The sequence below is a fragment of the Dermacentor andersoni genome, chromosome 8 (genome assembly GCF_023375885.2).
Source record: "Dermacentor andersoni chromosome 8, qqDerAnde1_hic_scaffold, whole genome shotgun sequence".
NCBI lineage: Eukaryota > Metazoa > Arthropoda > Arachnida > Ixodida > Ixodidae > Dermacentor > Dermacentor andersoni.
The window spans coordinates 97,853,146-97,878,371 of NC_092821.1; the positions used below are offsets into that span (position 1 = coordinate 97,853,146).

The 25,226-nt window shown below is 43.3% G+C and overlaps 1 long non-coding RNA gene across 1 annotated transcript in view; it reads left to right on the forward strand.

The window, feature by feature from the left end:
• LOC129384255 (uncharacterized) overlaps positions 1-25,226 on the forward strand; it is a 44,460-nt gene that overhangs the window by 3,978 nt on the left and 15,256 nt on the right. The window contains exons 3-8 of the long non-coding RNA XR_011889916.1: positions 5,610-5,630; positions 6,319-6,345; positions 11,442-11,462; positions 12,473-12,493; positions 22,971-22,991; positions 25,131-25,151. This is a non-coding gene — a long non-coding RNA (uncharacterized lncRNA). The remainder of the gene's footprint in view (positions 1-5,609; positions 5,631-6,318; positions 6,346-11,441; positions 11,463-12,472; positions 12,494-22,970; positions 22,992-25,130; positions 25,152-25,226) is intronic.

Sequence of the window (25,226 nt, forward strand, 5' to 3'; positions counted from 1 at the left end):
TGATGCATACCTTAACGGTAGAGGTCCGTGCTCCGACGAAAATAGTTTAAAATATGTTGTTACGCGAAGGACGAGTCAGTAAGACGAGAAACTATTTACACGTTATATTTACAAGAGCGGTTGCAGCGCTGACCTGTTAGATTCACAGCGCGAGCCCATGTGGTTCTTCCTCTTCTCTTCTCGAGTGATGGCGCCCACGCGCCTCGTTCAAACAATGCAGAAGCGACGTCCCGGAGCGTCTAAATGTCATCACTGGGAGGGTGACACTGCTTCAGTCGTGCAACGTGCACGATATCACTGGACTGGGACGCAGATGGGGCGCCAGGGGCGATCTCGTATGTGACGGGACTCACGGCCCGAAGCACTCGGTATGAGCCTGTGTAACGACACAGCAGTTTTTCTGACAGGCCGCCTGATGCGACGGAGACCATAGAAGCACCAAATTAACATGCGGGAAGTGCACGTTTCTGTGTCGCCGGTCGTACAAACGCCTTTGACTCTCGTGGGATTTCATAAAGCGATCACGGGCAATTTCCCTTGCCTGGGCGTCAAGTGCATATCCACTGGCCGGTGCCGCGTGAACAGGGAGAGTTGTGTCGAGGGACAGTGCTGGTTCGCGTCCAAACAGAAGGGAAAATGGGGAATAATAGGCTATGTCGTGGCGCGAGGAATTATAAGCAAATGTGACAAACGGTGGAGCGAGGTCCCAGTCAGTGTGGTCTGAAGAGACATATTTCTCGAGCATGTCTGTGACAGTGCAATTGAGACGCTCCTTGAGGCCATTTGTTTGTGGAAGGTATGACATGGATAGCTTGTGCCTCGTGGCACAGGACTGCAGGATGTCCGCGATAACTTTTAATAGGAATTTACGGCCACGGTCAGTGAGAAGTCGTAGCGCTCCATGTAATAAAATCACGTCGTGTAGAAGAAATTCGGCGACATCTGTGGCGCAGCTTGTAGAAAACGCTCGGGTGATGGCGTAGCTCATGGCGTAATCCGTGGCCACAGCGATCCACCTGTTTCCAGAGGTAGAAAGAGGAAAAGCGCCAAATAAGTTCCAAACCAATCAGAAAGAATGGTTCCGGGAGATTGTCGAGTGGTTGATGGTACCCAGCAGGGAGCGTCGATGGTGTCTTGCGTCGCTGACATTTCTCACACGCAGCTACCTATCTTCGAACAGAGCCAGCAAGCCCTGGCCAAAAGAACCGTCGGTGGATCCGGTCGTAGGTACGTGACACACCCAGATGACCGGCAGTGGGGAGATCGTAAAGTTTGTGGAGAACAGACGAGCGAAGCTGTTTAGGGATCACAAGGAGTAATGCAGGGCCCTCGGGGTGAACGCTGTGGCGGTAGAGTACGCCATCTTGAAGTGTGAATAAGCGAAGGGAACTGTTGGCAAATAACGATTCCAGGCGGTCAAAGATGATACGCAAGGACGGGTCAGGGCGCTACTCGTCGGCGAAATGGAGAAGTGGAAAAACAGAGAGAACAGAGACGTCGGTATCAGTATCAGACGTAGAGGTCGCGTCTTCGAGTGGCTAGCGAGAGAGGCACTCCGCGTCCTGCTGTTGACGTCCCGACTTGTAAGTCACTGTGTAGGGATATTCTTGGAGTCGGAGGGCCCAACGACCGAGGCGGCCAGTAGGATCCTTGAGCGACAAAAGCCAACAGAGCGTACGATGGTCTGTGATTACTGAGAAGGTCTTGCCGCATAAATATGGGCGCAACTTTGAAACAGTCCAGACGAGAGCATGACATTCGAGCTCGGTAATCGAATAGTTGCGCTCTGTAGTTGTCAGGGGCCGGCTAGCGTAGGCTATAATGCGGTCGTGTCCGTTTTGCCGTTGTGATAAAACAGCACGGATACCATAACCACAGGCATCGGTTCGGACCTCTGTAAGTGCGGATGGGTCAAACTGGGCCAAGACCGGCGGATTGGTAAGAATCGTGATATGGCGTGAAAATGCGGCAGCCTGAGGGAACCCCACGGAAAGGGACGTCTTTCTTCAGAAGTTCAGTGAGTGGTCGAGCAAATTGCTGCGGAATCTTTCATGAACCGTCGGAAATATAAACAAAGCCACACAAAACTCCGGACGTCTTTGACAGACTGAGGTACAGGAAAAACCATTACTGCTCGAACCTTCTCCGGGTCGGGTTGTACTCTGGAAGCATCGTTGAGATGGTCTAGCACTGTAATCTATCGGCACCCGATGTGGCATTTGGATGAGTTTAATTGGATCCCAGCCTTGAGGAAGATCTCAAGGATAGCTGCGACGCGCTCATGGTGCGTCTCAAATGTAGGATAAAACAAAAGGACGTCGTTGAGGCAACGAAGGCAAGTTGACCATTTCAAACCTTCAAGCAGAGAGCCGATGATCCGTTCGAACGTGTCGGGGGCATTGCATAAACCGAAGGGCATAACCTTGAATTGGTAGAGGCCATCTGGAATGACGAAAGCGGTCTTTTCTTGGTCTTGCTCATTGACGCAAATCTGCCAATAACCAGATCGAAGGTCGATGGACGAAAAGTATTCGGCACCGTGAAGACAATCAAGAGCGTCGTCGATTCGGGGTAAAGGGTAAACTTCCTTTTTAGTAATTCGGTTTAGGTGGTGGTAATCAGCGCAGAAACCCCACGTGCCAAATATCTTTTTGGCGAGCACGACCGGCGACGCCCAAGGACTCGACGTGGGCTCAACAATCCCTCTGGCCAGCATCTTGTTTACTTCCTACTTCCTCTGCGGTCAAGAGGAAAAGCATTACCAGTGTTTATCCGATGCTTAACAAGGGACGTGTGACCAAGTGGTCGATTTTCAGTGTCAAATATGTGGTGGTAGGAAAGCAAAGGGCGATATAGGGCGGCTGCTTGGTCAGGTGCGAGGTCCGGAGCGACCATGGGACGTAATGGGTCGTCGACGTTCAAAGCATCCTGCAGGTAATCAGGAGGATCTGGAGACGCGTCACCTGCAATAGCAGTGACGTGGTCGTCTGTCACTGACCGAAGCGTGGCCAACGCTATGCTTTCAGGTAGCATTTGCTTCATCAAGCCAAAATTGAAAACGGGGAGACACATCTGATTAGCGCAAGGGTTACGACGGAGTGTGGCAAAGATATGTCGCGCGCTAGGAGGACATCACGAATAGGTGCGACGACATAGTCGCCATCAGGCACTGTTGCCGTTGAGGCCAGTGCGACGAAGGTTAGGGCGTTTGCAGGTAAGCGAACAAACGTTGTAGTGCATAGGGTGTTTGGTTGTTCGGGGCGAACGTCTGAAAAAGAGGAAGCTCGAGGCACAGCGTACCGGTGGAAGAGCGGACGAAGGCAGAATGTGTCGTCCGAAAGTCGAGCTTGAAGATGAGGTTATGAGTGCAACTGGTCAGCACGGTGAACAGGACTGGAACTTGGCGGCCGGCAATTCCTATGCGAGCAGTGCACATAGCCCTGAAGGCTACAATGGCGCCACTGGCGACGCGTACAAGTCGAGGGATGGCAGGCGTAAGAACTTTTTTTGAGGCCACGACATAGGTTAGCACTCATTGTGGACACTTGAACTCCAGTAACAATTAATTCCGTCAACGGAACACCATGTACGTCTACTTCAATTAGGTTCGTGCTGGTGAGGAGCGTCAACGGAGGATTTGGACAGGACGCACGTGATGCAGCACTAGCTCCAAGAGCTATGCATGGCTTTGTTTTCCGTCCGTCGGTTTGGCGAAGAAAAGTGGCGAGATTGGTGTGATGGGGAACAACGACGTTGAGGCGACGGCAAACGCGCGGATGAGCGGCTGTGAGGGTCATCAGAAGTAAGGGTACAGACCGTGAGGTGAATGATGGTGAGCGTCGGCGTATGGGCGAGGAGAAGGGAATGAGCTCACATTTGTCGGCGGCATCCAGGTGGTGCGGCAGCGGCGCGATACATAACCAACGCGGTGGCAGCGGAAGCAGATCGGTTTGTCGTCTGGGGTTTGCCATTAAGCAGGATTGCGTAGTCTGGGTGCGAAATACTGGTCATTACAAGTTGTGCTAATGGGAATGGGTGCCGAATCAGGTCGGGAGACAGAGCAGGCGGTAGGGTTGCCAAGGCTTGCAATTTCTTGTGGCACAACTGCTTGAAAAACGGAAATAATGGTGCCCGCTTGGTCAAAGGTACCGTCAGGGGGTCGTAGATGAAGGGGGACCGCACTCGTCGCTTCAATCTCACGGCGAACAATCCGTGTGACGTTCTCTTGAAATGGTCGTGTGGCTGTAAGAGCGGTGCAAGAGGACGTCGCAGGGGTGTTTGGGAGCCGGGAAAACTGTGAGACCGCGCGGCGGCTTTTGGCTACCTCGAAGCGGCGACATTCTTTGACGATGGCATCGACGGTAGAAACGTCGTTATAGACGAGCAAATTGAAGGCATCGTCCTCAGTGCCTTTTAGGATATGGCCCACCTTGTCAACCTCGGTCATATGCTCGTCGAATTTCCGGCAAAGCGCGAGCACTTCCTGTATGTGGGAGACATACGATTCGGTCGACGAACAGACACGGCTGGCAATCTCTTTTCGCGCAGCCTCTTGGCGACCTGATGGTTTGCCAAATAGGTGGCGAAGTCGCTCTTTGAAAATGTCCCAGCTGGAGGGCTCGATTTCATGGGTTCGAAACCAGACACGCGGTGTCTCGTCCACATAAAAGATCACATTGGCAAGAATTATGGTAAGGTCCTAATGGTGGCTTGATGAGCCACCACTTGATACAAGATGAGCCAGTGGTCGACGTTAACGTCATTTTGGGCGGCGAATTTTGGGTGGCGAAATATCAAATTATTCCACGCGCCATTGCACATGTAGATGGAGCATATCACACACACGTATTCATATTGCTAGCGGTGCAGTCAAAAGCGTAGATCCCTAATCAACTGCTACGATTGCTGCTGCTCACAAATTTCCGGTGGCAACTGTTTGTTAAATACCCTAGTGCGCTTCTGCAGCCATTGAGCGTGTCCAGCTTCATCATACGATTCAACCGAAACGCATTAGATAATGCTTTTCCATCCTACGATATCGTCGACAGTGGTATCTTTTTTATCGTAAACAGTTTTTAATACCCAGCGAATGTTAATCAGGGAGGAACATGTAGTTAGTCGAGATGTGCCAGCGCATATGGTGTCCCTTGAGGAAATAACTTTTAAAAGAGACTACTTCTTGCGACACTAAATAGGGACAGCAAATCAGAATGGAATGGTAGTTTGTACTCCTCGTACAATGAAGGCACACGAGTCGTTCACCTGTTTTCTCGTCGCTTGTGTTAGCGCTGAATTTTGCTTTAACCATATTAGCTCCTCTAGAAGAAAACAAGTACTCTTTGGCGTGACCAGAGGCTTGTTAACTTCTTGTAGACGAAGTGAAAATAATATAAATAACAACAGCCCTAACAAACAAGATGACTACATTACAGGTTTCCGTCAGCTATGATTCTGCGTCATTTGTACTTGTGATCGTTTCCTTCGTTTTAAAATTATTGCTTAAATGTAAGTATAATAAAATACGTAAAACAAGGTGAAATAAGTTAGAAATTGTAATAAGATGTAAGGTAGCGCAATATCATCAGCGTTTACGCTTTTATTTGTTTCAGAACCAAGAACAAGAGCTCCACGTAAGTCGTAGCAAGTGCTTTTTCAGAAAGTCTCAGTCAACACGAGATGTGTAGGTTGATAAAAGCACCGTCATTTATTTGCGCGTCTCGAAGCAATTATGCGGCAAGCATATATTTGTCGAATTTCTTCAATTCGTGCGATTCAGTGAAATGTTCGAGATTTATAAATATGAAACGAGCTTAGAAGTATAATGCACAAGATAGTCTATCTGCAATAACCCGTGCTTATTCATGGCGGGCTTGAATAAATAGCTCACGAAAAGGCACTTTTGCAAAACCTAAGATGAAGCCGCCTTCAAACTTATCAACACGATCTTCGAGATCCATTAGGTCAAATATAATAATTAGTAAAATAACACTGATATGTGTTGACTTTATACATCAAAGCAGACAATTTTCGCAAGTCATTCTCCCAGCAACCATAAATCACGTCAGCCGCGACAAGTGGTGCCATACTAGGACCAAACCTTTCGACATACTAACTTATGATAGCTTGAGGATGGCCCCGGTGACTCGCTGTATTTGCCTTTTCGAGGTAGTAATTGCAAAGCCAGCTTCTTATTGCAACTCGAACGCACGTTGTTCCAGCTTCGGGGTGCATCAACTGACATTTCTGACCTTGTGTAGCACCGTAAACAACCAATTCGAGTTTTTTACTCACTAAATACCATTACGTTATTTTCTGCAGTACCGCCAACGACACAGGAAGCACAGGGTAAGTCGCGACGTTCTATTATTATCAATATCTTATTTCGTCAGTAAATATTGCCTGGTAGTTGTGGCCCTGCTACAAGCATTCTTTCGATTTTGCAACTGCGCTAACCTAAACGCTGGATCAGTCAATATGAGTTGTTTAGTGGACCGTGCGTTCAATAAAAAGTGTTTTGTTTTAAAATCAACAGTCAAAGAGCGAATCCGACAGTGGGTATTACAACTTCAGTCACACTTGCATGCAGTACCGTACGGTTCTTTTTCTTGTCAGTTCTACTCACCGGTAGCAACGATGAAAACAATGGTACTTAAGCTTCGGGTGAGCTGCACACTCCGCCTACTCAATGTGTCTGCAAATGTAATTCTGAAATTTCACGTGTCATGCCTACTATTTGATTACCAAGCAAGCTGTAGTGGTGTGTGTGTGTGTGTGGGGGGGGGGGGGGGGTCTCCCGAATTATTTGGACCACGTGTAGCCCCCATAAAAATGCGGCCGCCACTGCCGGGATTTGATGCAGCGTTCTCGGACGTATCATCCCAACAACGTAGCAGCTACTCGATGTGCCAAATATTGCCACACACGATCGCTTTGCCTAAAGCACCACATTGCTTTACGGCATACTCGACGGGCTGCGACCATTAGGAACGGCAAAGGAAAAAAAATTTCTGCCTTCTTCCAATGCTTGAAGATTTAAATTATTTTTTGTTCTTGTGCTTGGAGCCCGTGAATTAACTGTATTGAAAAATGTGCAACCTGTATCGCTGTACAAGAAGGCCATACTTACTGGCTGAGTAATTACGAATGCGGATTGTGTTACCCCATTACGCCTTGACTCCAGTTCGGAGGAGTCTCCAGTATCTCGTTGATGTGAAATTTTGCCGTTTTTTCCTGTAGCGCCAACAGCACAAGGATGTAGAGGAGAGAACATAAACACACAGGCGCCTGTGTGTGTCGGTTTTCTCCTCTGCGTTCTTGCGGTTGTGAGCTCCAATGTATCGTAATAAAGTTAGGCAACACTGGAGCCATTGTTGGCAGTCTATCGTAATGTATTACTAAATTTATGTTTATTTATTTATTGTACCTCAAATGCCCCAGTGAAGTGGTGTTACATGAGGAGTTGGGATTCGTACAGGGTTTGTTCGATGTGCGCTTTGAACGCAGTGGGGCTGGAGTGGTGCAGGACGTGGGGAGGAAGGTCATTCCAGTTCTTGGCTATTTGAACGAAAAATTTGCGAAGATCGGCAGTTGTGCGGGCTTGCGCAGGATAAACGGTGTTTTGGTGGTTACTACGGGAAGATGTGCGATGTGTGGGCGAAGGGAGTGAGGCGGAAATGATTCTTGCTTATGCGACGCACGAGAGAATTGAAACAATTTGTATAGGTAGGACAACACAATGCTATCGGTCAATTTCAATGTTTAAATTTTAAAATTTACACGACTTAAATTGGAGAACATACGAGTGGATCCATAGCAGGTCGTTGGTTCTGCATTGTTACGTCGCCAGGTGATGTCTCAGACTCGGCTACATATGGAAGTGTGACGGAGGCTTCGTGTTGAAGAAATCAAAAGCTCAGAAACTCGGAAATCCAAAACAAACAGGCTTTCTGGCAGTTGAACAAAACTTACTGACAGCGTTCAATAGGAAATGCCGAAAAAGTCAAGTTATTTGTAACGAGCGCCTGGATGAGTCTCGGTTCCATGGCCTAGAGCCCTTCGCGTCGTCTGGGCCTCCGCCGTAGTAGCAAATCTTTCTGCCCTTTGTGGCGCTTCTTCCCTGACAAGGAAAGTTCTTTACGGGGAAATTAACAGCACCCAGCATGGCGTAGGGCCTGCCCTCCGATTATCTTCCCATCATACTTTTTTTCATTCTCTACTTGCACGTGACAAACAGCATGTTGTCTACTGCAGTCACAATGGGGTCTTAAACGTGTAACTGGTAATAGCGCAAAGAAGAGCAAAACGTGTCCCAAGACATATTGCCCAGAAGATAAGCTTAATTGTGATGAATAAGACTTAAGAGAGTTAGAGAGAAGAAATATTTTACGTAATAATTGCTTTGTAAGCATTATTCAATAAGCTAAAGTGCCAAACTTATTATAATGCTTTAATTGTGAATACATGTACACGCATTTCCTGCGACATTGCGAGTCTCCATATTTAGGCAGCAAAATCAACGTTTTCTACCGCTATGCTTGAAGCATCCTTCTCAGATGAAAAACAAATGCGAGGCTTATTTCGTAGAAAGCACGAAGGTATGCCAATGTTTTTGGCCAACAAACTATATAGTAACTTCCGCATAACAGTCGCTGCAGATATAGAAGTCTGTGGGGGAGTAGACCAGTTTATTTTGGCTTGCTGTCGCGGCTCTTTCGGCGCAACGTCTGTGACAGACGTATCACCAATGAAAAAGGAACCTAATACGCCAAAATAAATATTCTAAGAAATCTGCCCTAGTGCGGGCAGCAACCAGTAAATAATCGTTTTCGCAGCGAAGCTTTTGATATTAAATTATAACTACGTTTACGAAAGCATGCAGGACTAACGCTCCGAGTCAAATGCGGATGCTGTGCAATTTCTTACAACCCAATGCATAATATTATTTTAAATAGTTCCGATCTAAGACAGTGTACTCAAACCTTTACTAAGGTATTGTAATAGGACAGATGACAAGCTCCAGCACTCACGCCTTAAAAAAAAGAGAAACAACAAACCACACTTGAAATAATGTTCTTCAACTTCCGGTCAACTCTCTATTTCAGCCTGCTATGCAGTAGTCTGGACATTTGCTTCCTGGGCCTCTGAAATAGCTTTGTAACCTTGAGACAGTGCGCGCAAAGTTAGATGCCCGTGCGTCCAGGTAATACGCATTCTCCACATGTCAGAATTCTTTTTTTTTCTTTTTTGACAGTCCAGCGGGCTATAGAATAATACCACTGTATCAGAAAAGAAATGACTCATCTCTGTCGTCGGTGGAGATGATATGCTGCTGATAATTCAAAATACAGAAGCACACTTGTATTGCTGCAAGGAGGCGAAAACCGACTTTCCTCATAAATCGGCTCAAAAACAAACACACGCACAGAATATTACTGGGATGGAACTGTTTAGGTACTAGAGCACGAGCAAAGAGAAAAAAATATTTATCCGGTTATGCCTGATCAAGAAGTGGTACGACAAACTATATCTCACAGTTTCCAAAATTCCCGAATCTTGGCTCTGGAGCATTATAATTTGACCCGTCTATGGACTACACGAGGGTACGATCTGATTTGAAATCATAAACGCAAGTTTCAGGACTGCGCATATGTGCGAACTCTTTGACCAGCAGCATCTTCGATGAAGTATGTTTTATTATAGGTTCAGTAGAAGTGGTTTTTTCACTAACAATTAGCATGAACCTATTGTGCTCATACTGCATTGGGTGATAAAAATCACACACTTTGCAATATCAATAGCGCAATTTCATTCAGCCGATGACGTTCTTGTCTGAGCCTTTTATTCACCGATTCAAGTGTGAACTTGAGAAAACCTAAGTTTTCTCGTGGTATCTTGGGATGTGCTATAACCATGCTTTGAAGTTGGTGAGAACAGGTTTAAGCCTGCATTACGAGACAAACCAGATATCTAAGTAAGAATCCTGTTTCCTAATTATCTCTTGAGCCGCATTGTGGTAGCCGTAGCGCTAAGTTCTGGTTTTGCACGAACATTGTAGTTCTGTGAAAACGCTTTGAAGCAACCATACGCATATGTCATAGGCCACCAGATACTTGTTTTTTAGTTTTGTTTTTCGCAATGTGTCCTAAATTAGGTTCATTAGGACGTTCTTAGAACTTTACATGCCAGATAAGTGTTAAAGACATCCTGTATTGAAATGAATGTTTCCACTAATATAAGACGGCCTTTATACTTTCAGCTATACTTCTCGATCTATTCTATTCCGTCGTTATCCTAAACTGCCCATTAGACCAGCAAATCGAGGTGATAACGCAGGCTTAACGCCTTTCGGACTAGTGACGAAGCTGTGGAAAAGAGAACGAATCATAATAAAATCATTACCTAATCATGGCCAATGAATACTTTAACTTAGCCATAATATTTCTTTGACAGTAAAATCTTCACTATCTCTCTTTTCTCGAAGCGGCGGCCCATAGGCCCGCTAGGTAATAGCACTTTTTTGCTTAACTACACGATCGACAGCTAAAACATTAGAAAAGGCACATTATTTCATGCACGTTTGCACATGTAAATGGAGCCTATCTGTTATCAGTCGCAGTGAAAGAGCGTATACATCTGTAATGTACTGCAACGATTGCTGGTGCTCATAAATTTCCGTAAGCGACCTGTTTCTTATGTAAATTCCACAGTGAGATACTGCGAAAATGAACCCGCACACTGTCATCAAACGATTGGACCTGCAAATATTAGAGAATGCTTTTGCAGCTTACGTTATCGACGACGACGATGGTATCTTTTTATCGTAAACTGTTTTTCATAGCCAGCGAGAGTTACTCGGAGATTAATATTAACTTATTAAAGGTGTACCGGCGCATATGGTGTCCATCGCTGAAAAAAACTTTTAAAAGAGGCTACTTCGTGTAACAACACTAAATAGGAGACAGCAGATTAGAACGGAATTTCAGATTACATTCCTCGTCAGATTAAGGCACCTGAGTCGTTAACCTGCTTCCTCATCGCTAGTGTTAGCGCTGGATTTTGCTTTAACCATATTAACTCCTCCAGAAGAAAACAGGCACTCTTTGGCGTGACCAGAAACAAGTTATCTTCTTAGTAGGTGAAGTGAAAATTATATATATATATATATATATATATATATATATATATATATATATATATATATATATATATATATATATATATATATATAACAACTAAAATAGTAACAACGATGACTGCATTATAGACTTTAGTCGGCTGTCATTCGTTGTCATTTTTTAATCGCGATCGATTCCTCCGTGCTAAAATTGTTGGTAAAATGTAAGTATAATAAAAATAAGTAAAACTAGGTAAAATAAACGCGAAATTTCGTAAAATGTAATGTAGCACAATATCACCAATGTTGATGTTTTCGTTTGTTGCAGAACCATTGACTAGAGCTGTTGGTAAGTCGTAGCAAGTGCTTCTTCAGGAAGCCTCAATCGACACGTGATATGTAGGTTGGTGAAAGCACCGTCATTTATTTGCGCGTTTCGAAGTGATTCAACGGCAAGCATATATTCGGCTAAGTTCTTGAATATGTGTGATTCAGTGAAATGTTCGAGATTTGTAACTATAAAACGACCTGCGAAAAGTGGGAGCAGAGAACATTTGTTCAGAAAAATCATGCACTGGATAGTCTATCTTATGTAATCAGTGATACAGCATGGCGAGTTTGAATAGATACCTCACGCAAAAGAGACATTTTCAAAACTTACGATTCGCCTCAAACTTGTGGCGACACACTCGGCGCATATTTCTGCGCACCCTCCGTCTTCTTATCATCTGGCCCAGCATAACACAGCTGCACGCTGGACTGCATGGTCGATAAAACAGAGCGCCACCGCCACGTCACCCGAGGTATGCGTCACCGACTTTGGCTATAAAAACAGGCTGCCTGGCTGAGAAAGACCGCTCTTCTACGTACCGCTACTGGGACGAACGCTACTGGGACGTTGGTATGCCCGTCCGCTGCCATCGTTAGTCGAATAAACATTCGTTACGTTTTTATGTTGGGATTCGTCCTTCGGCAGACATGGCATCCCAAAGTGTTAGCGCTGTGTTAGCGCTAGTGTTAGCGCTGAATTTTGCTTTAACCATATTAACTCCTCCAGAAGAAAACAGGGACTCTTTGGCGTGACAAAAAACAAGTTATCTGCTTGGTAGGCGAAGTGAAAATTGTATATATATCTATATATATAAGAACTAAAATAGTAACAACGATGACTGCATTATAGACTTTAGTCGGCTTTCATTCGTTGTCATTTTTTAATCGCGATCGATTCCGTCATGCTAAAATTGTTGGTAAAATCTAAGTATAATATAAATAAGTAAAACTACGAGAAATAAACGCGAAATTATCATAAAATGTAATGTAGCACAATATCACCAATGTTCACGTTTTTGTTTGTTGCAGAACCAATGACTAGAGCTGTTGGTAAGTCGTAGCAAGTGCTTCTTCAGGAAGCCTCAATCGACACGCGATATGTAGGTTGGTGAAAGCACCGTCATTTATTTGCGCGTTTCGAAGTGATTCAACGGCAAGCATATATTTGGCTAAGCTCTTGAATATGTGCGATTCAGTGAAATGTTCGAGCTTTGTAACTGTAAAACGACCTGCGAGAAGTGGGAGCAGAGAACGTTTGTTCAGAAAAATGATGCACTGGGTTAAGGAAGCTGTCCCACGTTGTGCAGATATCGTCATGGTTCTCGAACCACACTAGCGCAGTGTCTGTGAGGAACAGAACCACGTTGTCGAGCTGAGCCCTGGAGTTCCAGCCGTTGTACTTGCTCACACGCTTGTAGTGGGTGAGCCATTTCTCCACGTCCTCGCCCAATTTTCTTGAGAAAGGGCGGGGCTCCATCTGATGCATTCAGGCGCCGGTTGTTCGCACTGGAGCTGCCAGAGAAGGCTGTTGGTCACCGCTGTGGAACATCGGGATCTCAAGTGGTGTTGGGGGCAGTCGAGCGAGGCGTCGGCTCCGGCGTGGTACTAGCTGCAGCAGCTCCGTCGTCTTGGTCGAAGTACCCAGCACTTCCACCACAAAACTGTTACGGTTAATGTCAAACCGGTTTTATTTAAAGGACGAGATTGATGGTGAAGTCAAGATGGCGTCCCGAGGCTGCACACGCTAACGTCTTCTTCCTGTTTTGCTCGCTCGGCTCATGCCGTTTGAATATGTATATGAACTATGTATCGCTATATTTTTTACCTTACGGTTGCCAAAATTCGCGAATTCTGGCTGCGGAGTGCGATAATTTGGAGCGTCTGTGGACTACACGAGGGCATGACCTGATATGAAATCATAAAGGTAAGTTTCAGGAGTGAGCACGAACACTTTGACCAGCAGCATCATCGACGACTATGTGTTGGTGAAGGTTCGTGAAAAAAATCGGCAGTTGTGCGGGTTTGCGCAGGTTAAACGGTGTTTTGGTGGTTACTACGGGTAGATGTGCGATGTGTGGGCGAAGGGCGTGAGGCTGAAATGATTCTTGTTTATGCGACGCACGAAAGAACTGGAACAATTTTTATAGGTAGGACCACGCAAAGTTATCGGTCAATTTCAATATTTATTTTTTTATTTTTACACGACCTAAATTGGAGAACATGCGAGTGGATCCATAGCAGGTCATTGGTTCTGCATTGTTACGTCGCCAGGTGATGTCTCAGACTCGGCTACATAAGGAAGTGTGACGGACGCTTCGTGTTGAAGAAATCAAAAGCTCAGAAATTCGGAAATCCAAAACAAACAGGCTTTCTGGCACTTGAACAAAACTTACTGACAGCGTTCAATAGTAAATGCCGAAAAAGTCAAGTGATTTGCAACGAGCGCCTGGATGAGTCTCGGTTCCATGGCCCAGAACCCTTCGCGTCATCTCGGCCTCCCCCGTAGTAGCAAATCTTTCTTCCCTTCGTGGCGCTTCTTCCCTGACAAGGGAAGTTCTTTACGGAAAAATTAACAGCGCCCAGCATGGCGTGGGACCTGTCCTCCGATTATCTTCCCATCATAGATTTTGCATTCTCCACTCGCGCGTGACAAACAGCATGTTGTCTACTGCAGTCATAACCGGGTCTTAAACGTGTAACTGGTAATAGCGCAAAAAGGAGCAAAATGCGTCCCAAGACATATTGGCCGCAAGATAAGCTAAATTGTGATGAATAAGAGTTAACAGAGTTAGAGAGAAGAAATATTTTCGTGATAATTACTTTGCAAGCATTATTAAATAGGCTAAAGTGCCAAACTTATATTAATACTTTAATTGTAAATACACGCAGACGCATTTTCTGCGACATTGCGAGCCTCCATATTGTCACGTGGTGGTGACGTTAAGAACACAGTGGCAATACTGTGAAAGGCAAAACTAGCTTTTATTGGGCGAACCTGTACCCACGAAACAGGCTACACTTATAGCACAACGAAAGCGGCGAACACAGTCGGCAATCGTCGAAAATCTGATCAGCGGATCAAGCGCGTCGGCTTTTGTACAGCAGTCGACGAATGTTCCAGATTAATCGTTCGGACCCGCGTGCCTTCCACAAAGTTCTACACCATTCGCGTCAGGTGATGAAATAAGATAACATAAGGTTCGGCGACAACAGACAGCGGATAGAAGCATCGATAACTTTCCAGAAACTTCGGATACATGCAGGCGCGTCCCGCGCTGTGCGATTACATTTCTTAGGTGGCGAAACGTGGTTGCCCGATAAAGATAAGTACACGTGTCAATATTTAGGCAGCAAAATCAACGTTTTCTACCGCTATGCTTGAAGCATCCTTCTCAGATGAAAAACAAATGCGAGGCTTATTTCGTAGAAAGCACGAAGTTGTGCCAATGTTTTTGGCCAACAAATTATATAGTAACTTCCGCATAACAGTCGCTGTAGATATAGAAGCCGGTGGGGGAGTAGACCAGTTAATTTTTGCTTGCTGTCCCGGCTCTTTCGACGCAACGTCTGTGACAGATGTATCACCAATGAAAAAGGAACCTAATACGCCAAAATAAATATTCCTAACAATCTGCCCTGGTGCGGCAGCAACCAGTAAATAATCGTTTTCGCAGCGAAGCTTTTGATATTAAATAATAACTACTTCCACGAAAGCATGCAGGACTAACGCTCCGAGTCAAATGCGGATGCTGTGCAATTTCTTACAACCCAATGTATAATATTATTTTAAATAGTTCCGATCTAAGACAGTATACTCAAACCATTACTAGTGTATTGTAATAGGACAGATGACAAGCTCCAGCACTCACGCCTTAAAAAAAAGAGAAACAACATACCACACTTGAAATAATGTTCTTCAACTTCCGGTCAACTCTCTATTTCAGCCTGGTATGCAGTAGTCTGGACATTTGCTTCTTGGGCCTCTGAAATAGCTTTGTAACCTTGAGACAGTGCGCGCAAAGTTAGATGCCCGTGCTTCCAGGTAATACGCATTCTCCACATGTCAGAATTCTTTTTTTTTCTTTTTTGACAGCCCAGCGGGCTATAGAATAATACCACTGTATCAGAAAAGAAATGACTCATCTCTGTCGTCGGTGGAGATGATATGCTGCTGATAATTAAATATACAGAAGCACACTTGTATTGTTGCAAGCAGGCGAAAACAGACTTTCCTCATAAATCAGCTCAAAAACAAACACACGCATCCAGAATATTACCGGGATGCAACTGTTTAAGTACAAGAGCACGAGCAAAGAGAAAAAAAAAACATTATTTATCCGGTTATGCCTGATCAAGAAGTGGTACGACAAACTATATCTCACAGTTTCCGAAATTCGCGAATCTTGGCTCTGGAGCAATATAATTTGACCCGTCTATGGACTACACGAGAGTATGATCTGATTTGAAATCATAAACGCAAGTTTCAGGACTGCGCATATGTGCGAACCCTTTGACCTGGAGCATCTTCGACGAAGTATGTTTTATTATAGGTTCAGTAGAAGTGGTTTTTTCACTAACAATTAGCATGAACCTATTGTGCTCATACTGCATTGGGTGATAAAAATCACGCACTTTCCAATATCAATAGCGCAATTTCATTCAGCCGATGACGTTCTTCTCTGAGCCTTTTACTAACCGATTCAAGTGTGAACTTGAGAAAACCTAAGTTTTTTCATGGCACATTGGGATGTTTAATAGTGCTATAACCATGCTTTGAAGTTGGTGAGAACAGGCTTAAGCCTGCATTACGAGACAAACCAGATATCTAAGTAAGAATCCTGTTTCCTAATTATCTCTTGAGCCGCATTGTGGTAGCCGTAGCGCTAAGTTCTGGTTTTGCACGAACATTGTAGTTCTTTCAAAACGCTTTGAAACAACCATAGCGATATGTCATAGGCCACCAAATACATGTTGTTTAGTTTTGTTTTTCTCAGTGTGTCCCAAATTAAGTCCATTAGGACGTTCTTAGAACTTTACATGCCGGATAAGTGTTAAAGACATCCTGTATTGAAATTGATGTTTTCACTAATATAAGACGGCCTTTATACTTTCAGCTATACTTCTCGATCTATTCTATTCCGTCGTTATCCTAAACTGCCCATTAGACCAGCAAATCGAGGTGATAACGTAGGCTTAACGCTTTTCGGACTAGTGATGAAGCTGTGGAAAAGAGAACGAATCATAATAAAATCGTTACCTTATCATGGCCAATGAATACTTTAACTTGGCCATAATAGTTCTTTGACAGTAAAATCTTCACTATCTCTCTTTTCACGAAGCGGCGGCCCATAGGCCCACGATCGACAGCTGACACATTAGAAAAGGCGCATTATTTCATGCCTTTGCGCATGTAGATGGAGCCTATCTGTTATCAGTCGCAGTGAAAGAGCGTATACATCTGTAATGTACTGCTACGATTGCTGGTGCTCATAAATTTCCGTAAGCGACCTGTTTCTTATGTAAATTCCACAGTGGGATACTGCGAAAATGAACCCGCACACCGTCATCAAACGATTGGACCTGCAAATATTAGAGAATGCTTTTGCAGCTTAGGATATCGACGACGATGGTACCTTTTTATCGTAAACAGTTTTTCATAGCCAGTGAGAGTTATCCGGAGATTAATATTAACTTAGTAAAGGTGTACCAGCGCATATGGTGTCCATTGCTGAAAAAAACTTTTAAAAGTGGCTACTTCATGTAACAACACTAAAGAGGAGACAGCAGATTAGAACAGAATTTCAGATTACATTCCTCGTCAGATTAAGGCACCCGAGTCGTTAACCTGTTTCCTCGTCGCTAGTGTTAGCGCTGAATTTTGCTTTAACCATATTAACTCCTCCAGAAGAAAACAAGTACTCTTTGGCATGACCAGACACATGTTATCTTCTTTGTTGGCGAAGTCAAAATTATGTATATATAACAACTAAAATAGTAACAACGATGACTGCATTATAGACTTTAGTCGGCTGTCATTCCTCGTCATTTTTTAATCGCGATCGATTCCTTCGTGCTAAAATTGTTGGTAAGATGTAAGTATAATAAAAGTAAGTAAAACTAGGTAAAATAAACGCGAAATTATCATAAAATGTAATGTAGCACAATATCACCAATGTTGACGTTTTTATTTGTTGCAGAACCAATGACTAGAGCTCTTGGTAAGTCGTAGCAAATGCTTCTTCAGGAAGCCTCAATCGACACGTGATATGCAGGTTGCTGAAAGCACCGTCATTTATTTGCGCGTTTCGAAGTGATTCAACGGCAAGCACATATTCGGCTAAGTTTTTGAATATGTGTGATTCAGTGAAATGTTCGAGATTTGTAACTATAAAACGACCTGCGAGAAGTGGGAGCAGAGAACATTTGTTCAGAAAAATGATGCACTGGATAGTCTATCTTAAGTATTCAGTGATACAGCATGGCGAGCTTGAACAGATACCTCACGCAAAAGAGACATTTTCAAAACCTGTGATGAATTCGCCTCAAACTTGAGGCGACACACTCCGCGCATATTTCTGCGCACCCTCCGTCTTCTTATCATCTGGCCCAGAATAACACAGCTGCACGCTGAACTGCATGGTCGATAAAACAGAGCGTCACCGACGGTGGCTATAAAAACAGGTGAGAAAGACCACTCTTCTACCTTCCGCTACGGAGACGAACGTAACGGTGGTATGCCCGTCCGCTGCCATCGTTAGTAGAATGAAGATTCGTTACATTTTTATGTTGGGATTCGTCCTTCGGCAGACATGACATCCCACAGTGTTAGCGCTGAATTTCGCTTTAACCATATTAACTCCTCCAGAAGAAAACAAGTACTCTTTGGCGTGACCAGAAACATGTTATCTTCTTGGTAGGCGAAGTGAAAATAATATATATATATATATATATATATATATATATATATATATATATATATAACAACTAAAATAGTAACAACGATGACTGCATTATAGACTTTAGTAGGGCTGTCATTCGTTGTCATTTTTTAATCGCGATCGATTCCTTCGTGCTAAAATTGTTGGTAAAATGTAAGTATAATCGAAATAAGTAAAACTAGGTAAAATAAACGCGAAATTATCATAAAATGTAATGTAGCACAATATCACCAATGTTGACGTTTTTATTTGTTGCAGAACCAATGACTAGAGCTCTTGGTAAGTCGTAGCAAATGCTTCTTCAGGAAGCCTCAATCGACACGTGATATGCAGGTTGCTGAAAGCACCGTCATTTATTTGCGCGTTTCGAAGTGATTCAACGGCAAGCACATATTCGGCTAAGTTTTTGAATATGTGTGATTCAGTGAAATGTTCGAGATTTGTAACTATAAAACGACCTGCGAGAAGTGGGAGCAGAGAACATTTGTTCAGAAAAATGATCCACTGGATAGTCTATCTTAAGTAATCAGTGATACAGCATGGCGAGCTTGAACAGATACCTCACGCAAAAGAGACATTTTCAAAACCTGTGATGAATTCGCCTCAAACTTGAGGCGACACACTCCGCGCATATTTCTGCGCACCCTCCGTCTTCTTATCATCTGGCCCAGAATAACACAGCTGCACGCTGAACTGCATGGTCGATAAAACAGAGCGTCACCGACGGTGGCTATAAAAACAGGTGAGAAAGACCGCTCTTCTACCTTCCGCTACGGAGACGAACGTAACGGTGGTATGCCCGTCCGCTGCCATCGTTAGTAGAATGAAGATTCGTTACATTTTTATGTTGGGATTCGTCCTTCGGCAGACATGACATCCCACAGTGTTAGCGCTGAATTTCGCTTTAACCATATTAACTCCTCCAGAAGAAAACAAGTACTCTTTGGCGTGACCAGAAACATGTTATCTTCTTGGTAGGCGAAGTGAAAATAATATATATATATATATATATATATATATATATATATATATATATATATATAACAACTAAAATAGTAACAACGATGACTGCATTATAGACTTTAGTAGGGCTGTCATTCGTTGTCATTTTTTAATCGCGATCGATTCCTTCGTGCTAAAATTGTTGGTAAAATGTAAGTATAATAGAAATAAGTAAAACTAGGTAAAATAAACGCGAAATTATCATAAAATGTAATGTAGCACAATATCACCAATGTTGACGTTTTTGTTTGTTGCAGAACCCATGACTAGAGCTGTTGGTAAGTCGTAGCAAGTGCTTCTTCAGGAAACCTCAATCGACACGTGATATGTAGGTTTGTGAAAGCACCGTCATTTATTTGCGCGTTTCGCAGTGATTCAACGGCAAGCATATACTCGGCTAAGTTCTTCAATATGTGTGATTCAGTGAAATGTTCGAGATTTGTAACTATAAAACGACCTGCGAAAAGTGGGAGCAGAGAACATTTGTTCAGAAAAATGATGCACTGGATAGTCTATCTTAAGTAATCAGTGATACAGCATGGCGAGTGTGAATAGATACCTCACGCAAAAGAGACATTTTCAAAACCTATGATGAATTCGCCTCAAACTCATCGACCCAAACTTCGAGATCCATTAGGTCAAGTATAAAAATCCAAATGTAAGCACTAATAAGCCATGACTATGCTGTAAAGCACACAATTTGCGCAGCTCATTCTCACAACAATAATGAATCACGTCGCCCACTCCATGTGGCGCCATACTAGGACATAACCTTTCACCATATAGGATAGCTTGTGTGGGCGCTAGTGACTGGCTGCGTTTGCCTGTTCGGAGTAGTTATTGCAGAGCTGGCGTCCCATTGCTGTTTCAGCGCACGCTGTTCCGGCTCTGGGGTGCCTCAACAGGTATTTGAAACCTTGCGTAACGCCGTAAACTTCCGATTTGCCTAGCAGTTCCATTTCCCTTTCCCTAGAACTTTTAAAGAAGACTACTTCGTGTAACAACAATAAATAAGGGACAGCAGATTAGAATGGAGTGGCAGATTATACTCCTCGTCAGATTAAGGCGCCCCAGCCGTTCACATGTTTCCTCGTTGCTTGTGTTAGCACTGGATTTTGCTTTAAGCATATTAACTCTTTCAGAAGAAAACTACTCTTTGGCGTGACCAGAAACATGTTATCTTCTTGGTAGACGGAGTGAATATAATACAAATAACAGATAAAATAGCAACAACGATGACCGCATTATAGACTTCAGTCGGCCTTCGTTCGTTGTCATGTTGTGTGTGCGATCGTTTCCTTCGTGCTAAAATTATTGCTAAAATGTAAGTATAATGAAATAAGTAAAACAAGGTAAAATAAACGTTCAATAATCACAAAATGTGATCTAGCGTAACATCATCTATGTTAACGATTTTATTTGTTGCAGAACCAATGACTAGAGCTCTTGGTAAGTCGTAGCAAATGCTTCTTCAGGAAGCCTCAATCGACACGTGATATGCAGGTTGCTGAAAGCACCGTCATTTATTTGCGCGTTTCGAAGTGATTCAACGGCAAGCACATATTCGGCTAAGTTTTTGAATATGTGTGATTCAGTGAAATGTTCGAGATTTGTAACTATAAAACGACCTGCGAGAAGTGGGAGCAGAGAACATTTGTTCAGAAAAATGATCCACTGGATAGTCTATCTTAAGTAATCAGTGATACAGCATGGCGAGCTTGAACAGATACCTCACGCAAAAGAGACATTTTCAAAACCTGTGATGAATTCGCCTCAAACTTGAGGCGACACACTCCGCGCATATTTCTGCGCACCCTCCGTCTTCTTATCATCTGGCCCAGAATAACACAGCTGCACGCTGAACTGCATGGTCGATAAAACAGAGCGTCACCGACGGTGGCTATAAAAACAGGTGAGAAAGACCGCTCTTCTACCTTCCGCTACGGAGACGAACGTAACGGTGGTATGCCCGTCCGCTGCCATCGTTAGTAGAATGAAGATTCGTTACATTTTTATGTTGGGATTCGTCCTTCGGCAGACATGACATCCCACAGTGTTAGCGCTGAATTTCGCTTTAACCATATTAACTCCTCCAGAAGAAAACAAGTACTCTTTGGCGTGACCAGAAACATGTTATCTTCTTGGTAGGCGAAGTGAAAATAATATATATATATATATATATATATATATATATATATATAACAACTAAATAGTAACAACGATGACTGCATTATAGACTTTAGTAGGGCTGTCATTCGTTGTCATTTTTTAATCGCGATCGATTCCTTCGTGCTAAAATTGTTGGTAAAATGTAAGTATAATAGAAATAAGTAAAACTAGGTAAAATAAACGCGAAATTTTCATAAAATGTAATGTAGCACAATATCACCAATGTTGACGTTTTTGTTTGTTGCAGAACCCATGACTAGAGCTGTTGGTAAGTCGTAGCAAGTGCTTCTTCAGGAAACCTCAAGCGACACGTGATATGTAGGTTTGTGAAAGCACCGTCATTTATTTGCGCGTTTCGCAGTGATTCAACGGCAAGCATATATTCGGCTAAGTTCTTAAATATGTGTGATTCAGTGAAATGTTCGAGATTTGTAACTATAAAACGACCTGCGAAAAGTGGGAGCAGAGAACATTTGTTCAGAAAAATGATGCACTGGATAGTATATCTTAAGTAATCAGTGATACAGCATGGCGAGTGTGAATAGATACCTCACGCAAAAGAGACATTTTCAAAACCTATGATGAATTCGCCTCAAACTCATCGACCCAAACTTCGAGATCCATTAGGTCAAGTATAAAAATCCAAATGTAAGCACTAATAAGCCATGACTATGCTGTAAAGCACACAATTTGCGCAGCTCATTCTCACAACAATAATGAATCACGTCGCCCACTCCATGTGGCGCCATACTAGGACATAACCTTTCACCATATAGGATAGCTTGTGTGGGCGCTAGTGACTGGCTGCGTTTGCCTGTTCGGAGTAGTTATTGCAGAGCTGGCGTCCCATTGCTGTTTCAGCGCACGCTGTTCCGGCTCTGGGGTGCCTCAACAGGTATTTGAAACCTTGCGTAACGCCGTAAACTTCCGATTTGCCTAGCAGTTCCATTTCCCTTTCCCTAGAACTTTTAAAGAAGACTACTTCGTGTAACAACAATAAATAAGGGACAGCAGATTAGAATGGAGTGGCAGATTATACTCCTCGTCAGATTAAGGCGCCCCAGCCGTTCACATGTTTCCTCGTTGCTTGTGTTAGCACTGGATTTTGCTTTAAGCATATTAACTCTTTCAGAAGAAAACTACTCTTTGGCGTGACCAGAAACATGTTATCTTCTTGGTAGACGGAGTGAATATAATACAAATAACAGATAAAATAGCAACAACGATGACCGCATTATAGACTTCAGTCGGCCTTCGTTCGTTGTCATGTTGTGTGTGCGATCGTTTCCTTCGTGCTAAAATTATTGCTAAAATGTAAGTATAATGAAATAAGTAAAACAAGGTAAAATAAACGTTCAATAATCACAAAATGTGATCTAGCGTAACATCATCTATGTTAACGATTTTATTTGTTGCAGAACCAAGGACTAGAGCTCTTGGTAAGTCGTAGCAAGTGCTTCTTCAGCAAGCGTCAATGGACACGAGATATGTAGGTTGGTGAAGGCACCGTCAGGTGAAAGCACGGCAAGCCTATATTTGTGAATGTTCTTCAATATGTGTGATTCAGTGAAATGTTCAAGATTTGTAACTATAAAACGACCTGCAAAAAGTGGGAGCAGAGAACATGTGTTCAGAAAAATGATGCACTGGATAGTCTATCTTAAGTAATCAGTGATACAGCATGGCGAGCTTGAACAGATACCTCACGCGAAAGAGACATTTTCAAAACCTGTGACGAATTCGCCTCAAACTTGAGGCGACACACTCCGCGCATATTTCTGCGCACCCTCCGTCTTCTTATCATCTGGCCCAGAAAAACACAGCTGCACGCTGGACTGCATGGTCAATAAAACAGAGCGTCACCGACGGTGGCTATAAAAACAGGTGAGAAAGACCGCTCTGCTACCTTGCGCTACTGGGACGAACGTAGCGGTGGTATGCCCGTCCGCTGCCATCGTTAGTCGAATAAAGATTCGTTACGTTTTTATGTTGGGATTCGTCCTTCGGCAGACATGACATCCCACAGTGTTAGCGCTGTGTTAGCGCTAGTGTTAGCGCTGAATTTTGCTTTAACCATATTAACTCCTCCAGAAGAAAACAAGTACTCTTTGGCGTGACCAGAAACATATTATCTTCTTGGTAGGCGAAGTGAAAATAATATATATATATATATATATATATATAACAACTAAAATAGTAACAACGATGACTGCATTATAGACTTTAGTAGGGCTGTCATTCGTTGTCATTTTTTAATCGCGATCGATTCCTTCGTGCTAAAATTGTTGGTAAAATGTAAGTATAATAGAAATACGTAAAACTAGGTAATATAAACGCGAAATTATCATAAAATGTAATGTAGCACAATATCACCAATGTTGACGTTTTTTTTTGTTGCAGAACCCATGACTAGAGCTGTTGGTAAGTCGTAGCAAGTGCTTCTTCAGGAAACCTCAATCGACACGTGATATGTAGGTTTGTGAAAGCACCGTCATTTATTTGCGCGTTTCGCAGTGATTCAACGGCAAGCATATATTCGGCTAAGTTCTTCAATATGTGTGATTCAGTGAAATGTTCGAGATTTGTAACTATAAAACGACCTGCGAAAAGTGGGAGCAGAGAACACTTGTTCAGAAAAATGATGCACTGGATAGTCTATCTTAAGTAATCAGTGATACAGCATGGCGAGCTTGAACAGATACCTCACGCAAAAGAGACATTTTCAAAACCTATGATGAATTCGCCTCAAACTCATCGACCCAAACTTCGAGATCCATTAGGTCAAGTATAAAAATCCAAATGTAAGCACTAATACGCCATGACTATGCTGTAAAGCACACAATTTGCGCAGCTCATTCTCACAACAATAATGAATCACGTCGCCCACTCCATGTGGCGCCATACTAGGACATAACCTTTCACCATATTAACTTAGGATAGCTTGTGTGGGCCCTAGTGACTGGCTGCGTTTGCCTGTTCGAAGTAGTTATTGCAGAGCTGGCGTCCCATTGCTGTTTCAACGCATGCTGTTCCGGCTCTGGGGTGCCTCAACAGATATTTGAAACCTTGCGTAACGCCGTAAACTTCCGATTTCCAGAGCAGTTTCATTTCCCTTTCCCTAGAACTTTTAAAGGAGACTACTTCGTGTAACAACAATAAATAAGGGACAGCAGATTAGAATGGTGTGGCAGATTATACTCCTCGTCAGATTAAGGCACCCCAGCCGTTCACATGTTTCCTCGTCGCTTATGTTAGCACTGGATTTTGCTTTAACCATATTAACTCTTTCAGAAGAAAACAAGTACTCTTTGGCGTGACCAGAAACATGTTATCTTCTTGGTAAACGAAGTGAATATAATACAAATAACAGATAAAATAGTAACAACGATGACCGCATTATAGACTTCAATCGGCCTTCGTTCGTTGTCATGTTGTGTGCGATCGTTTCCTTCGCGCTAAAATTATTGCTAAAATGTAAGTATAATGAAATAAGTAAAACAAGGTAAAATAAACGTTCGATTATCACAAAATGTGATCTAGCGCAACATCATCTATGTTAACCTTTTTATTTGTTGCAGAACCAAGGACTAGAGCTCTTGGTAAGTCGTAGCAAGTGCTTCTTCAGCAAGCGTCAATGGACACGAGATATGTAGGTTGGTGAAAGCACCGTCAGG